Here is a 15,844-nt window from a genome sequence, read left to right as displayed (position 1 = left end):
CTTCAAGCGGCAGGGCCGGCCCGAGCTGTACCGGGTGAGCCTCGGGGCTCTGCCGGGAGCGGCCGAGGTGCTGTCGGTGGTGGCAGCCGGCTCTGCTTGTGACAAAACCCGTGTGGGCGTCCCGGGCTCTCCCCGCTCACCGGGACCGGCCTGGCGCCGTGGGAGCGCAGGTGAGTGTCCGGGTAGCTGGCGGAGTTGTGGGTTCCTCAGGGACAGGCGGCTCTCGCAGGCAGAGTGCCCGGGCAGTTCCTCGGCTCTGCCCCTGTGGGACTCCGTGGGCCTCGCCACTTCCCAGGGCTGACCTTGGCTCCGGGCACTGGGAGCGTGACTAACAGCAGAGGCTGTTCTGGGAGGGACAGACCTACAGGCAAACTTTATCTTTAGTCCCCAGTGCAGGTGACTAAAGGCAAGTTAGTGATTCTACCACCCTAAAAGGTGTAAATGCTGGATATTCCTTGTGGCCTCCCTGGTTTCTTGGAAGCAACAGGCTACAAAGTGGCTCACCCAAATTTCCAATGCCCATCAAGTCAACAGGCCTGGATTCACTGAGTTTTGACACAGGTTTGAAGTTGGCAAATGTGTGTTTTTGGAGTGGAACTAGGTCCTGCTGCCCAGGGGGAATGGTCTGGGCAGGGGGATGTGGGACCTGGCTGTAGAGTATGCGATCACTCCCTGCGGTGACGTATCTCCCTTGGTCCTGGAGCTTTGGGCTCCTAGGCTTGGGAAAACAGCTGTCCAAAATGAGATTAAAATCTTTTTGTGTTAAAAAAACTAAGAATTTGCCTATTTTCTCTTAGCACTTCCAGGCAGGAGCTTCTTTCTACCACCCATTGCTGTTACATGGTAAACTAATAATGCCCCTTGCCTTGCAAGTACTGTTCTTAACAAAACTTGCTATTTAACTTTCCAAATGGAATGCTGTCTCATCCCACCTTTAGCTTTACAAATTCCTTTCCTCACTTTAGGAGTTTCTAATTCTTGGGTTTCTTCACACAGGCTCTGCTGCTATGCTGAGCATCCTAAATCACTTATTCATTCGTCCCGATGCTTGTCATTGCACTCTTCTATCCTAAATATAGGGTAGTATGCCAACAGAAGGAGCTTGAGAGCAAGCTGAAGTGCTGGGAACACCACTGTTTACTCAGAGGAGTAATCAGCAAAGCCTGGCTGATTCCAGGTCACGCCGACTCCTTGCTGCAGGAGTTCAGGCTCACTTCTTTGGGAGCTGGCACAAATGCTCCAATAACTGGGTGATGTTGCTGACAGTACCTGCTGGCTTAGACTTACCCATTTCTTTAAGCATTGTGTAAATAGAGTAGTAAATTGTACTTAATTGTTGGCATCAGACCTGGGGAATCAGTAAGAGTTATGGGGCTGATAGCAGTGAAGGTGTTCTGCTCTCACTGTGTACCAGTTAAGTTTTGTATGTATGGGATTTGTTGACCCCAAGCACTTGTCTGCTTTTAGAAATGTTGGTCATTGGTAACTTATCCACTCTGTTCTCCTCATCTCCCAGCGCAGGGAGTGCTGAGCCCGGCTGCTCTCGGAAACGAAGGAGGATGTGTAGAGTGGGACCCTTTGCCAGCTTCAGCCGCGAAGCTCCTGGTCAGAGCTGGCCCAACGCTCTGGCCATGACTTGTCTTGCACGGGCAGCTGCTCTGGAGGAATTCTGGTCTCCCTCTCCTGGTCAGAGCCATGCTCTGACAGCGGGGGGATAGTGTCGGAGGAAGCCCTGCTGTGTCCTGGCAGACAGGCCTGAGAGGTGCTTTGGGGCTCTGCACTCAGGGGTCCTGCTGGGGACTGAGGGAGAAGAGAACTGTGTGGTTGCAGCAGCTAGATCCTGGGAGAGTTTTCATGCTTTAGTATCTGCAGCACACCTGTGAGATGCAGTGTGTTGTCAGCCTAGCAGAGGAGGTGTGATGGTTCTGCCCTGGCAGGAGTGGTGTTGCTCACCAGTAGGAATGGTGTCTCCTTGCCTTTTCTGTGTTCCTTGGAGAGATAATGAGACAAATTAGCTTGGAGAGATAGCAGGGTGCTGTGGGTGCTGTTCCTCCCCAGCCTGGGGAGGAACTCCAACTGATGGAGTAAAGGTCTGCCTCATTCTGTGAGTAACAGCTATCTGAAAAGTTTTGTGGGGATGATTTTGGGTGGCTTGTGCCTTTACTCCTGTTAGCTGCGGAATAGTACTGAGGAGTTAAGTCTAGTGATGATTAATTTGAGTGAGGAAAATGCAAACGCTGAATTCTTCTTAGGCAAACAGGGGTCATGTAAATAAATGCCTCTGGCATTCTTTGTGGTGCTTGCAGACTGTCTACCAATTACTTCTGGTCTCTTGCTGAATCAGTGGGAGGCTGTTGCTCCTTGAGCTCCGAGTACTTTGGCGGTGATTTGGGTGAAATACAAATAAACACAGTTGGATTGACCTAGTGTATCTGAGCTCTTGGTATGCTGAAAATGTTTGTTCTTAGGATGTTTGTGCAGTCTGAGAGCTCTGTACCTTAAACCCAATTTGCAAAGGACTGTGACCATGTTTAAGCTGTGAAAAATAAAATACCAGCCTGAAGAACCTGTGCTTTTAGGGCTTGTTCTGTGAGATCGAATTTGAGCAAACTACTAAGGTGCTGCTGGATGGAAAATTAATGTATTAACCTGTGTGAACACTCTAGGTAGGTGCACATCCTAGTCTGGTGCCTTTTTCTGTCTGTCTGTCTGCCTGTGCTTATCTGTTGACTGAAACTGTCTCCGGTTCAGCTTTTCTAGTATAAATTTTTAGCTTGCCAGCAAGAAATATGATTGTATAGGTTTGATGTTACCAGTGTTTTTGTCAGTGGATTTTTTCATGAGCATCTGAACTGATCTGCTGATGCAGCAGTGTCTGAAGGAGATGATCCAAATCCCCCAGCCAGGGAGGCCCTGTCCCTGTGCAATGCCTGAGCTGGTCACCTGGGGAACAGCAGAAAGCTCCCTGGCTCTTGTGCCTGGTTTGTGAGCTGCTCTGGGTGAGTGAGGAGGAGGAGATGGGGCAAGGTGAGCGGCGTGGCTTTGATTGGAATTGGGTAGGCAGCAGGGGCCTCTTGTTTCCATGAATGCCATGTCCTGCTCAAGGTCACCTCAGTGCTGTTTTTTTGGAGCCTTGAGGCATCGTAGGAGATTCCCTGGAAACTCTGCACCCTTCCACATCTGGGATCCTGTCCCTGGACAATGTGGTGGGACCCAAGAGCCAGAGGAGGCTGCAGGGCTACCAAGTGTCCCCACATCTCCTTACTGTGGCCCTTGCATATATCTGTGGAGAGCTCACAGTGGCTCCCAAACCTCAACACAAATGGTGTTCAGCTATGTGGCCCCTGGCTGTGTCACTGTCAGGCCATGCCAGTGGCACCCTGCTTGTCCTGGCGTGAGGCAGCAGAGGGTTGCGTGGGAAAGCTGAGCTGGGTAAGCCTCACTGCTTTTGGAGCAGAGAGGTCAGACTCCAGACATGCCATTGTGGTGCCTGACCTGTTTTGGCTCTGGGTTAACTTTCTGCAGTTTACTAACCTGGAAGGAGCTTGTAAATCCCCAACCAGGAGGAGTTTGTCAACAGCCCAGCACTGCAGGGGGGAAAAGAAGTTAGGCTCACCCTGGAGTAGGAGGAGGTGGGCATGGTCCCTGTGGTTAGATCAGAGCAAGTGGTCACCTCAGCCACCCTCATGGTTTGATGCTCTTGAAAGGGCGCTTCTCTTACTCTGCTTCCAGCTGTGTCCTCTTGCCTCCTCCCAGGGGCCAGCTGTAGTGCTGAACTAAAGGACTGGCCAGTTGTTTCTGCTGATTTGGTGTAAAGTTGGTGTTTTTTTCAGCTTGACCCTTTATTAACTTTGCAAGGCTTTGCGAGGGAAGGTTTTTGGACCATCCTTGGAGGCAGGAAGCCATTGGATCAGCAGAGTTGTCCCTTTGTAATGGTGCTCTTTGCCAGAAGAGATATTTACTTTTTCAGGGTTGAGTTGTCTCCCCTGTTTCACTGTCCTGCAGGTATCCCCTAGAACTGGAGACTAATTCTTGGTGAGATTCAAAGTACTGTCTGACTTCGACATGCAAGAGGGCGAGGCTTGGAAACAGCAATAAAATTTGTCCCAGTCCTATGGTTGGGGTTTTCTTTAGAAAACCAGGCTCACAGCCTCATCTGACCTGTAAAATTCTAGCTGAGTGAAGGTTTCCACTAATGAGTTCTCTTTTCTCATGTTGTGGTCTCACCACAGCGCTTTTGCCGTCACTGCAACCTTCAAGTAAGGGTATGGTGTGTGTGTGTCTTTCCTGCTGTACTTTCTGAGAAGGGCTCGATATGCAGAGGGTTTACATGGGCAGCTTCTAAAATATTTTGTGTGCTGGTTTCTCTGAGCATTCCAGCAAACTGGCTCAGAAGCCCCTTCCTGCAGTACTTGACAGTACAGATACTCCTCGTTAGGGACCTGACAGGCAGCATTCCTGCCCTCCCTCCTCTGGGGTGAAGAAGTGGTTAAGGAGAGGTTTCAGTTTACTCTCTGTAGTTATAGGTCACAGAAATGCTGGATATGTGTGCTGAATTCACACGGCCTTCTCTCTTTTTTTGAACTAGACTGTGCATTTTGACTTCAGAAAGCTTAATCTGTGAAGAATGTTACTTAAGGGTGGGGATTAGCATTCAGTAATTTTGATGAGAGTTTCCAGTAGCAAATACTGATAATTTTATATCAGTCCCAAGGGCTAGGGATTGATTTTTGGATGAGTTTGAGTGATAGTTCGGACCAGCGGTTTTCCACTGAAGTGTTGAATCATGACAGGTGATGTGAAAACCTTGTGCCACTGTCACAACCTGAGATTGCAATGTGGGGACTGTGTGCTGCTGGTCCTTGCTAGGCTGGCCCTGCTTGCCTCTTTTCTCTTGCCCCCAGCTGGATTCCCCCAGGCTCTTTGGGAAACACATCTCTTTCCAGAGCTTCCAGGATTTCCTTGTGTGCGTGGCTTCTTTGGGACTTTTCAATTTCAGTGAAGAGGGACCAAGATCCCTGTCTGCAGTGTTTGGTTATTCAGCAGTCCAGGATGCTGTACAGATTCCACTTTAATCAGAATGGAAATATTTGCCAGTTTTTCCACTATAGCTTCTGTGCCTCTCCTATAAACTTTTTTCCTAAAGTAGCTCTTCCGTATTGGTCTCTAGCTGGGAATTCCCTTTACAGCAAGAAGTTTCATCAGGTCTTCTCTAAGTATTCCTGAAATGTGAGGTGTGACCTTTGTGTTGTGGCACTTTGGATTCCTGCAGGAAGGCTGTACACAGGTGTGGGCTTCTAGGTGGGGAATGAGAGGCATATTTGAGGCTGCAGTGATTCCTTGGTCATGTCCCTTAGGCTTTCTACTGAGGTCTTGACCTCTGTGGAGTGTGAGCTCTGTGTGCTGTAGGAGCTGATTCCTGCATGACAGACCATGCATGGTGTTTCCCCACCCCAAAGGAAATATTTCTAGTGGAATTTTTATGATAGTGCCTGGGGGCCTACATTAAGGGGATAAAAGGTGGTTTTTCTGAAACCTTCTCTGAATTCAACTTCATAGGATCCAACCAGGAAGCTACACAGAATCGGTATAGCTGTGTCTTTTTCTCTAACATCAGACTTCTGTCTCTACAGATACAGGTAAAGGCTGACTGGAGACAAGGGTGGGACTATGCCAGTTCCAAGGGAGAATCTTCTAGTATTTTTCCTAAAATTCAAGACCTCCTTTGCCTGTCTTCTGAAATTCCTTGGCATCTTTCCTTTCTCCTACCACAGCAAAAGCTTTAAGACATGGGAAAGCATAATTGCAGAGGTACTGGCATCAACTGAACTTAATGGGTGCAAACAACTCATATAATTGATTTGTTCATTAATTCTCACTTTCAGTTCATTGAAAGCTTCTGCAGCGTGGTGTTTGTGCACAGAATAGCTGTTCTATGGGATGTGTAAGAGGTCCTGCAAGTTCTGCTGTACAATCACAATGTAAATCTGCCCATCCTGCGTGGGATAGAGCATCAGGAATAGGGCAGTCAGACTTATTTTAATGAGTGTCTGGGTCAGATTGGGTGTTTTTTAGGCTGGGCATTAACATGTGTGTTGATGGCAGTAATACTGAGTCATTGGACTGACAGTGTCATGTAATCTAGCATAAATGTCTGTGCCCTGGTGCTGTATGTGTTTCCATGGAATCAGTTCACTTCTCCATGGTGAGCTGTGTGGCCAAAATGTGAAACTTTGTGTCCTCTACCTGGGGAATTTTGTGCTTCTGTGTTTATAAAGCCAGTGCTTTGTGTTTGTCAGTGTGCCTTGTGCTCTTTCAAGAAAGAGTTATCACATCTTAGAATAAGATTTTGTTTGAATAGAGGGGTCAGCCTCTAGGGAGGTAAGAAATTTGATCTGAGAATGACAATTGCTGAGATAAATACTAATCTTCAGAAATGTTCAGAGAAAACTAAAGTAACATGTTGTAACAGTACTGCACACAAAGCCCATGAATCCTTTGCACTAAACTTTAAGAAAAGTGTTGGAATAGGGCTTTACAGCCTCATGAAAACTTTGTAGTCAAAGTTAACGTGAAAAAGGGCTTCACTTGCTACTGGCAATGATATAAAATTGTATATTGAGGAGTTAAAGCTTTGAGAAGGCAGCGGTGCTCCCCTGTGCAGTAATGGTGATAAGCCAGGATAAAAGTTGTGTGCAGTTCTGTGTGCTGAGCATGGCAGAAGGAAGCACTCCGTGATTACCATGGCTAATTTGGGCGTGAGAAGGTTTTCTTAAAGCCTCAGAGGTGGATGAGCTCCTGCTGTTGGAGCCTGTGATGTGGTTCAGTCACCACCCTCCCCTCAAACCAGCGTCCAGCACCGGTACCATTGCACTGCACACCCATTATTCCTGAAAACTGGAATGCTGACCCCCCTCTTTGTACTGTGCTGCTCCACCAAAGCTCCTCCAATCTTTTAGCCATTGGGTCAGGTGGGAGTGGTGCAAGTGCTGCTCGTCTCTGCCTCCTGCTTTCCCTGCTGGAGCCGGGTCCTGCCGGGATAGGAAGGGCCGTGCGCCTTTGGCCGGCACCTCGGTGACTGGACGTGGCTGTGTGAGCTCAGCCTGGTCTGGCAGTCAGCTGTGCCTGGCCTGTGGGTATCCCAGGGGAGAGGGGTCGTGGTACTGTCCTGCTGTCACAGGAAGAAGCTGTTTCCTGCAGACCTCTGCGCTGCATCCTGGTGCTGTGCGCTTTGCTCCAGCGTGACCCAGCTCAGCAGCCTCCAGCCTTTCTCTCTTCCCTGAATGGCAGGCTCCTAAAGCCTCCTCTGGAGGTGCATAACTTTGTATAGGGAGCTTAATCCTGCTGACTCCAGGTAAGCCTCTTGGCACTTTTTATGGATTTCTTACAGTCTGTTCACATGCTGGTTCAAAACCTTTGCCTTGATATGATGCTTCAGGAAATCCTTTGAGGCAGCTTCTCCCCTGCACCACAAAGAAAGGCAAAGAACAGAGGAGGCAGTGAGATTTAGGGTTTGATTTTTTCTGAAGTTAAAATGAAGTCAAGATGCTGCATATAGGGGCAATTCTGAAGGCACACCTTGTCCACACGTACCTGTGTTTTGTGGTGAGTTGGTCAGTTCACATCCTGCTGGAATGGCAATCCACCACCAGCATGAGGGAGATCGTGGAGAGCGAGGCTGGGTGCAGAGCTCTGCCCTGGGAGTGTCTTCTGGACTGGTGTAGTGTGTGGCTTGGTCACTCCAGCTGGGAGCCCAGGAGAGATTGCTCCACATGCTGAAGTCCTCGTTTCTGGTCATATATGGGAATTAAGGCTGGCTAAGCTGACTCTCTAAGCAAGTGTTTAGGGGTGAGATTCTTCTTTAAGCAGTGACTAAGACGATGATTATTAGTGAGTTCTGCACAGCTGACTCTGAGCCCTGTTTGGGACCAGCAGTTGTAGGCTGTGCCAACTGGAAAAGGTCAGCTAAAGCTTGGAGCTGCCTGGGCACACGGCGAGGTGTCTGGTTTGGAGCAAGGAAGAGCCACCCTCAGCTTCAGTAGAAGCAGATGGCTCAGCTCTGCAGCCTGAGCTCATCCAGGAGCAGACACCTTTTGTTTCCCAGTGTCACTGCTCTGGTTCAAGGCAGGCACTGGCATGTACACAAGCTTGTAAGCACATGGGTCTGCATCTCAAAAGAGCTTTTCTGCTCCTGTCTGGGAGTGCAGGAAGAGTCTTGATGGGAAACTTGATGATGTAAATCTACTCTTAAGGAGCTTGAGGATCAGCTGAAGTGTCAGTGTCCTCCTGCTTGGGCTTTGTGGCTGCAGCCATCTGAGCTGATTTGCAAAACACTTTCAAAGGCAAACAGTTGTCCTATTTACCTCCTCAGTGGAGAGGAATTACCTGTGTCAGCAGAGCTGAGAAGTTATTTTTTATTTCAGGCTTGGTGGGGAGGAGTATAAATTTGAAGTCTTCTGGGTGTAGCTAGTTAAAGATCCTTCTGGAGCAGAAGCACAGCAAAACATTGCAGCTCCCCGTCTGGGGATTCTGAACAGAAGCAGGGCCCTTTGGGGAGAATGGTGCTACATCAGGAGCTGATACTGCCAAGCATAATGTTCCAGGTTTTTATCTTCACCTGGTCTCTTGGACTCAACAGGTTGTCAGTGTAGGGGCTGTTGGTGCAGGAAAAGAGGTCCTACAGTGGTGTCTCATTCCATTTGTGGTTGGCAGGCTTTAGAGCAGTCCCTCACTTAGAAAAGTCACATGAGAAAAGCATTTCATGTATTTTTAGCTGTCTTTTAAAGTGGCTTAGTGGCTGAAAAGAAACCTGCGTCAGGTCACTCGCCTGCTTGCTGCAGTTTGCCCAGGAGTGCTCGAGCGGACTATTAATGTGGAATAGATCCAGTTGGAGCCTTCTGCTGTAAGGGAATTGCTCTGCCTGCTACCAGGATGCAGCTGGCTGTGGGAGGTGACCATAGCTCTCAGTGTGTGCTGCTTAGATGCTGGTTAGGACAATAGTGGGAAATGAATGGGAGATGTCCAGCTGAACCCAGTTTAATGTCTCTTTATCTTTGGAATTGTCTGGGTTTTCCTTGGTGTCTTTGTGCAGTGCTCTTGCCCAGTACAGTTTGTTGCAGGGTCCAGACTTGGTGTGCTCAGCTTCTCAGTTGGTTTGAGGTGCTGCTGGCAGAAGTCCTGCCCTTCCCTTGTGCTGGTGAAGAGGAGAAGTGGTCCTGCAGACCCCACATCCAGCCTGGAAACTGAGCCAGATGGAAACTGGCCTCTTGTTTGTCTCTTGTTGCATTCCTTTAATGTGTGTCATTTCTCACATCCACTTCTCTGCTCTGTAACTCTTGTACCAGCACAAAGGAAGAGAGGAGTGGGATGGGAGAGGTGGAAATGCTTCCTTGGGCAGTTACAATTATTAAAATGATGATGTGGCTGCCAGTGATGCTGCTGTGGGTCTTCAAGCGGGCCAGGGTACATCTGCCCTGTGAGGAGGAGGCAGGGAGAAAGCTCAGCCATTCCTTTCTCTACAGATTTTCCAAGACTTTGCCAGCATGGGAGGATGCATACAGCTTGCAGGCCCCATGTTGTATGATCCCTTGAGGTCTTTGTGGGCCACTGAATGGGAGGAAAAGTTCACCGGTGTAGGAAGGAAGCATGATGCAGTGCATTGGAGGGTGGAAGTATGAGCTGACATCCTGGGGTGCACATGTGGGTGAGGTTACTGGTGTTTCAGATATTTGGTGGCTGGGCTGTCATACCACTGCCTACTAGATACAAAGGACGTTTTTTCCAGGAGTCCTGACCTCTCAGAATAAGCTGAAAAGAAAGGGAAGCAATGGCAAATGAGGAGAGCAAGAGGCTTGAGAGAAGCCTCCTCTAAAAGCAGCAATGTTTATGTAACAGCTAACACCAAATACTCATATAAAATAAACTGTGATTTTTACCTTGGAGCATCTGGTGAGGTGACCATTCAGTGACAGTGTGTAGGCAGGTGGTACAAGAGGGCTGGAAAGCTGCAAGTCGCTCTCCTGGTTCTCTGAAACAGTTTTGACCATAAATTATGAAAGTCTGTGTCTTTCATAGAGGAGGAGGCAGCCAGACAATGTAAAACCTGGGAAAGGTGTGTGGTTTTCCTTGTTTACTTGCTAGAGTGCTAAATAATGGAAAGAAATAACTGAGGGGAGACAGTCTTTTCCATCTCTTGGAGCCTTTGACTCAAGACAAGGTGCAAAAGTGACTTTCATCAAGAGGTAGAACCTTCAGGGACCTGTGATCAGATCTCACTAGATGCTGGCCTTCAATATGATGTGGACATGGTTAAGAACATAATCTAAAGTATAAATGTTGAGATTTTCAGTGTGACCTGCAAAACTAAATGAGTATTTAGCAAGAAAATTCGTTTTCCTTGTCCCTCTCACTTAAAATGAGCTATGCTAAGAGCTCTTTGGAGGTGCCTCTGCATCTCACCCAAAGCTCCAGACTGCTGCTTAATTTATGCCTCCTCAATTTGCGCCCAGATTTCTGGAGATAAATTTTAGCAGTGACAAGAGCAGGGTGGTCGGTGGTGGGTGTGGCTGGTGAAGATGCTCCCTGGGTGTCCCACAGAACCAGTGCCTTGCCTTGTGTTGTCTGGGCTGGCTTGAAGGCTGGGTGTGCTGCTGGATGGAGGCAAATGGACAGCTGCATGTGCCCCTGCCAGGACTGCCTTGTAGGGAGATGTGCCGGCTGTTTCTCAGAAGGCTCCTGGAGCTGGTGGCTCCTGCAAGCCTGGCCCAGGGCTGGGGACGTGCACGCCTGGCCTTTTCCCTGGGTGCCTTTTAGTGCCTGTAAAAATACCAGCAGGCTTCAGATGCATTGCAAATTCTGGCCCTTTTTTTAAGCCCAAGTCATAAATAGGTTGGTGCTCACTTGTGGGTCCGGCGGAGCTGTCATTAGAAATGATGTAATGATTAAACTCGGCGTCGTGACGGCTTTCCTGCCGAGCTTCCCTCCCAGCTCTTGTTTTTCTGTTCTCTTCAGGAGCATCACAGGTGCCAGGTGAGATACATTTAGGCCCTGGAAAAAAAAGTTAATTTAGCAAACCTCGCTATGAAGTGATGTTTCTTATGATGAGACAGACCAGCCCCAGTCTGTCTTCTCCTTTTGATGCAGACACTGATTGTGCTCTCTCTGCTTCCCAGGGAGCCCATCTCGGCTGCAGCACAGCTCTGCACTAGGTTTTATAGTTAGTGCTCTTTGGAATAAGTGTCATTTTAAAAGTATCCAGCCAAGAAAGAGCACAAGATGTAATCCCAGTGACGTTTGTGGATTTTTTTGTTTGGATTTTTTTCCTCCAGAAGGACAGTGGTTTCTATTAAAGGGAATTGGCAGCGCCTGGCCTTTAGCCCTGGGCAGGAGATGAGCTTTGAGGGTTCATCCCCTTGCTGCGGGGCCAGGGTGGTTTTCTGAACTCCTCAAACAGTGCAAAGCTCAAATCAAGCCATTCCTTGCACATCTGATATTTTTGTAGTTAACCTGTGAAGCTTTTGTGTACGAAGCAGAGGTCCTGGGAAGGTATGAGAAACAAGCTATTTTTACTCCATCACAAATAGGGCTTGGCATGTTTATTTTAGACTCCGGAGCTGCTCAGGCCACTGTGGGGTTTTTTATAGTCTTCTACTGTTACTGTCAGATTAAAAAATCAACTTGAACTCTGGAAATCACAGGAAAACAGGGTGCCCCGGTGTACTTGGCTCCAGTGAGGCTCTGAGGAAGCTGCAGGGAGGAGTCTCCTGTGTTGTGCAGTGTGCCAGTCTGGGGTCTGCTGCATACCAGAGAAGTCTTTTCTGAGCCACCAGCTGTCCATGGACTACGTGCCCTTCTATTGCATCAACTGCCCTGCAAAGGAACAGTTCCCTTGCTGGGTGTCCTAACTGCATCTGTAAAAAGTCCACAGCTGAATCACTTGAGGAGTTCTGGGGGTGAGAGCAGAATTTGGCTGTGAGGTGAGCAATGCTGCAGCAGGTCATTTGTGCCTCCTGCTCCACAGAAGGTTTTGAGTTGCCAGGTCGCCAGCATAGCTTTGAATTTAATTTTTTTTTTTTTTTTGCTGCAGACAAGTTCACCAGGCAGCGGGAGGTGAAATTAATGAGACCAGCTCATTTTCCTCCTGCCACCAGAGTCTGAAAAGGGAAGGATTTAGGTCAGTCCAGCTCAAAGAGTGGGAGGATGCATGGAGGCCCCCATCCCTGTCCCTGCATGGCCAACTCTCTGCTCCTGCTGACGTGGTGTGGTTGAGGAGTGCACCTTTAATTGCAGGTGTGCTTTGCACAGGCACTTCCAACTTCTAAGCTCTTTATCCCAGTTTATTATTAGAAGTAATTAAAAGTGTGGCCAGTGGTGTGTTCACTCCATGGTGTTCAGTGATGGGTCACTGTTGTGCAAATGTGTAACACAAGCAGCCCAGATTGTCTCTGCCCACACAGGCTTAACCTCGCCACTGAGGTGCCTGGTCAGCAGCCAGCCCCAGCCTCTGGGCTGGGGGATCCTGCTGAGCCCCTTTGGGGTGCAGGCTGGAGCTGCAGCTGATCCCAGGGGCTGCAGTGTTTATTAAAAAGCAACACTCCACCAAGAAGCCAGTGGAATTATTGACTGTTTAATTGATTTGCTGATAAACAGCACTGGTACTAATTTTCCAGTTAGAGCATTTTGCACACTTAGTATTCTAAAGCTCATAATTATTACTGCTCAATCTGACAAATGGCACCACTTCTGAGTGGCAGATGTGTCACCCTTCCCACCCACAGCACTCTGTGTTAGTGTGCAAGTCCACCCCACTTTGCCCTCCCACAGCAAGTCTTTTGGCCACAGACCAGATGGAGAGTCCAGCAGGTTGTCTGGGGCATTCCCTGGGGGGTTCAGTCTGTTCTTTGGGATCATAGTTCTGTAGGTGCCCCTGCTCCTATAACAGGAATGTTGTCCTCTATCTTATACCTTGTTTTCTCTATCTTACACCTTGTTGTCAGTTTTTTCCTATTCCAGAGCCCATCTCTTCCTTGCCCATGTCCCTCCCTTTCTCTGCCCACCTTCCCAAGTAACAGCCCTGCTTTCTTTCATCTCATGACTTTAAACTCTGCTGCATCCATACCCAAACGTGGTGTTTGTGCTACACAGGAAGTTTCATCTCTGAGGTGTCACCTCAGTGGCTTCACAAGTCTCCACACCCCAAAGCTCCCCTACAATTACGTGGTGTGTGTTGGCTACCATACACCAAAGACAGAAATCCCTAATGCAAATCACTGCACTTCAGCCTTGATTCCTCTCCCCGTGTCCAATTAAGCAGTTTCTTAGGTACAGCCTGCATACCAGTGCAGGAAATTAACATTTTTCACAGCTTTTAGGCTTACCCTGGAGCTGTTGGAAGTGCTGCAGAGGTCCCAGTTAGCCATGGCCAGCAGTGCTCCATCAGGACCTCCTGCATACAGCTGTCTCTGAAGAATTTACAGCCTAAGCTGCAAGGATGGAAAAGGAGATAGAGGGGTCATGTAGCCCTGTTCTGCTGAGCAGTCACAGAGTTACTCTAAGCTGATTTAGCTGATAGTGGTGAGGAACACTGGCAGGCACTTACCTGCCCCAGGTATCTGGCCTGGCAGGCATGTGTTCTCCCCAGCTACCCACAGCACTGATGGAGATAACTGCAGTACCCTGGAGGTGTTTTCCCCCCTCAGTTTCAAGAGCTTGATGAGCAGGAGGGGTTCGTGATGAGGATTGGGCTTTCAGCTTGGTTGTTATCTGTTGGGTTGACTTAAGTCTGGCTTTCAAAAATAGGTAAGGCAGCCAGGCTCGGAGTGTCTGGTCTGTTCTCCAAACAAAACACAAGCTTGGCCACAGCACTGTGTGTTTTGGATTAAGCAGGCCTGAATTTATTTGTCAATATTAATATTTGTGTATTGTAAAGCGCCAGTGGAAGTCTGTGCTCTGAAGGTTAAGCTGTGTTTTGTTGGTATCTGGTGCTCAAGGACCTGTATTTGTAATGGGATGGGTGCTGGGGAGCAGGATCTGCCCTTAGCCATACTCTGCAGTTTGCTATGCTTAGTGCCTTCCAAAAGCACAACGGCTGTGTCTGGGTTTTCCCTTCTGCAGGAGGGCTCAATATCCCTGTGAATTCAGTGTGTTTGGGCTGGAGTGCATGGGTTGAGGTCTGTGTACAGACAGGATACCCAGGTTAGGAGATGGGGTGATCCATTTTCCCTGTACAATGCTTCTTTGCCACGTTTTTAGAGGAGCAGGGCCTTTGGGGAGCTTTGGCATGTCTGCAGTGTAGTTGGCTTGTTACGTGCAGTACTTGAGTCCTGGCAGCCCTGCTCACTGCTCAAATGGAGCTCCCAGAAATTGCTGCCAGTGGAACGTAGTGTGGTTTTGTCAATGACAAAAATACCTAGTTCTTTAGAGAGTTACTTTACATGCAGAGTTACTGGTGTATTTTCTTTTGCTTATTGGCCTGTAAAAATGGGGAGGGGGGAAAAGGTAGATTTGAAAATAAACCTGTTTTTATTGGTTTGTGAATAAAGATGTTTTAATCCACAGGTTTTGATGTATTGGTAGAGACCTGATGTTATAATACAGAATAAATGTGTTTGCAGAAAAGTACCTGAAGAAGACCTTAAAGTGATACCCTAGGTAGCACAGCACATTTTAAAAAATCAGCAGCAATTTTGCCTGGCAGCCTACAGGTCTAAAATGTGGAACACTGCACTGCACTTGACTAATATAATAATTTTTGAAACAAAGTGGTTTAAAATATTTATTTATAGAAAATATACTCAGGGACTGGAATGTAACTACACTAACACTTAATATATTCCTGGAAGAGTTGTGTGGCTGGTCAGCGTTTGTTTTCCAAACTCTATTTTGAACTCTTCCGAACATTTCCATAGGTGTTTTGGACAGCCTTTCCCTGGCGTGCTGCAGCCCACGGCTGCTGCCAGCAGGTTGGGAGAGCCAGTGTGACAGAAGAGCTCTGTGCTGAGCCCCCCACCACAGGAAACTTGCTGCTCTTTCCTGACAGTCCCAGAGCAGGATGCTGGGGGGGCTGTGATCTCCTTCCCCACCTGGCATGGGTCCCTTTCCCCAGGACAGGTGCAGCTGTGCACTTAACCTTTGTTGCCAGAGGAATTCAACCCTTCTGCCAAATGCCTCATTCTTCCTTTCCTGGGCTGATCCAGCCTGTCTCCTGCTGAAACAGCCCTTCCCAGGGTCCTCAGTGGCAGGGCCTGTCTTCCCATGGCTCAGGGTGACCACACACACTTGTCCTCCTCATGCACCCTTGAGTAATTCCCTTTATTTCTTTTATTTCCCGTGTTTGCTGCATTGGCTTCACCCTGGCTTTTCCCATCCTCCTGATTTCCTCAAAACTGGGAACATGTCAGGTGCATTTTTTTCAACAGAATATCCCTAAGGGCAATTCTTAAATAATCCTCTTGATGAAGAGGAAACCAGAAGGCTTGGGGTAGAGTGTCTATAACCACCTTATCGCTTGCAGCTTCGAGGCCTGGCAGGAGCTGAAATCGATGTGTGTGTCACTCCCGCAGAATAAACAGCCTTGCAAGGACTTTGGCAAGCGGAGCCGGAGCTGTCTCTCCGAGGCCATGGTATAGTTTGTTTTCTGGGACAAAGACTACTTAGACATCTGGATTGCATTGGGGATTTTAGGGGAAAGATAAATTATTAGTTTACTGTGAATGGAGAATGACTCTGATTGCTCTGTGAGCATGCTTTTGCCAGCTCGCTGCTGCACGGGCTGAATTCACGTTCTCATGCTTCAGAAAGAGAAACAGCAACTGTGGAGGCTGTTGGCCGTGTCCTGGGAACGGGG

At 48.4% G+C, this 15,844-nt stretch overlaps 1 protein-coding gene across 4 annotated transcripts in view; it reads left to right on the top strand.

Moving 5' to 3' along the window:
- Window positions 1-149: 149 nt before the first annotated feature.
- The window catches only part of DAG1 (dystroglycan 1), a 48,314-nt gene continuing 32,619 nt past the window's right edge, over window positions 150-15,844 (top strand). Inside the window, exon 1 of one of the 4 annotated variants that reach the window (XM_015641226.3) lies at window positions 150-170. The gene's annotated coding sequence lies outside the window, so the exon portion shown is untranslated. Of the gene's footprint in view, window positions 171-2,588; window positions 2,667-5,570; window positions 5,640-15,528; window positions 15,621-15,844 lie in introns of those variants that run through there. The other 3 variants (XM_015641225.3, XM_015641224.3, XM_015641223.3) reach the window with 3 other exon arrangements.

Source organism: Parus major, chromosome 12 (genome assembly GCF_001522545.3).
Source record: "Parus major isolate Abel chromosome 12, Parus_major1.1, whole genome shotgun sequence".
Taxonomy (NCBI): Eukaryota; Metazoa; Chordata; class Aves; order Passeriformes; family Paridae; genus Parus; species Parus major.
The sequence above is the reverse complement of the archived record's forward strand: the minus strand, read 5'-3'. Positions and strand labels throughout refer to the sequence as shown.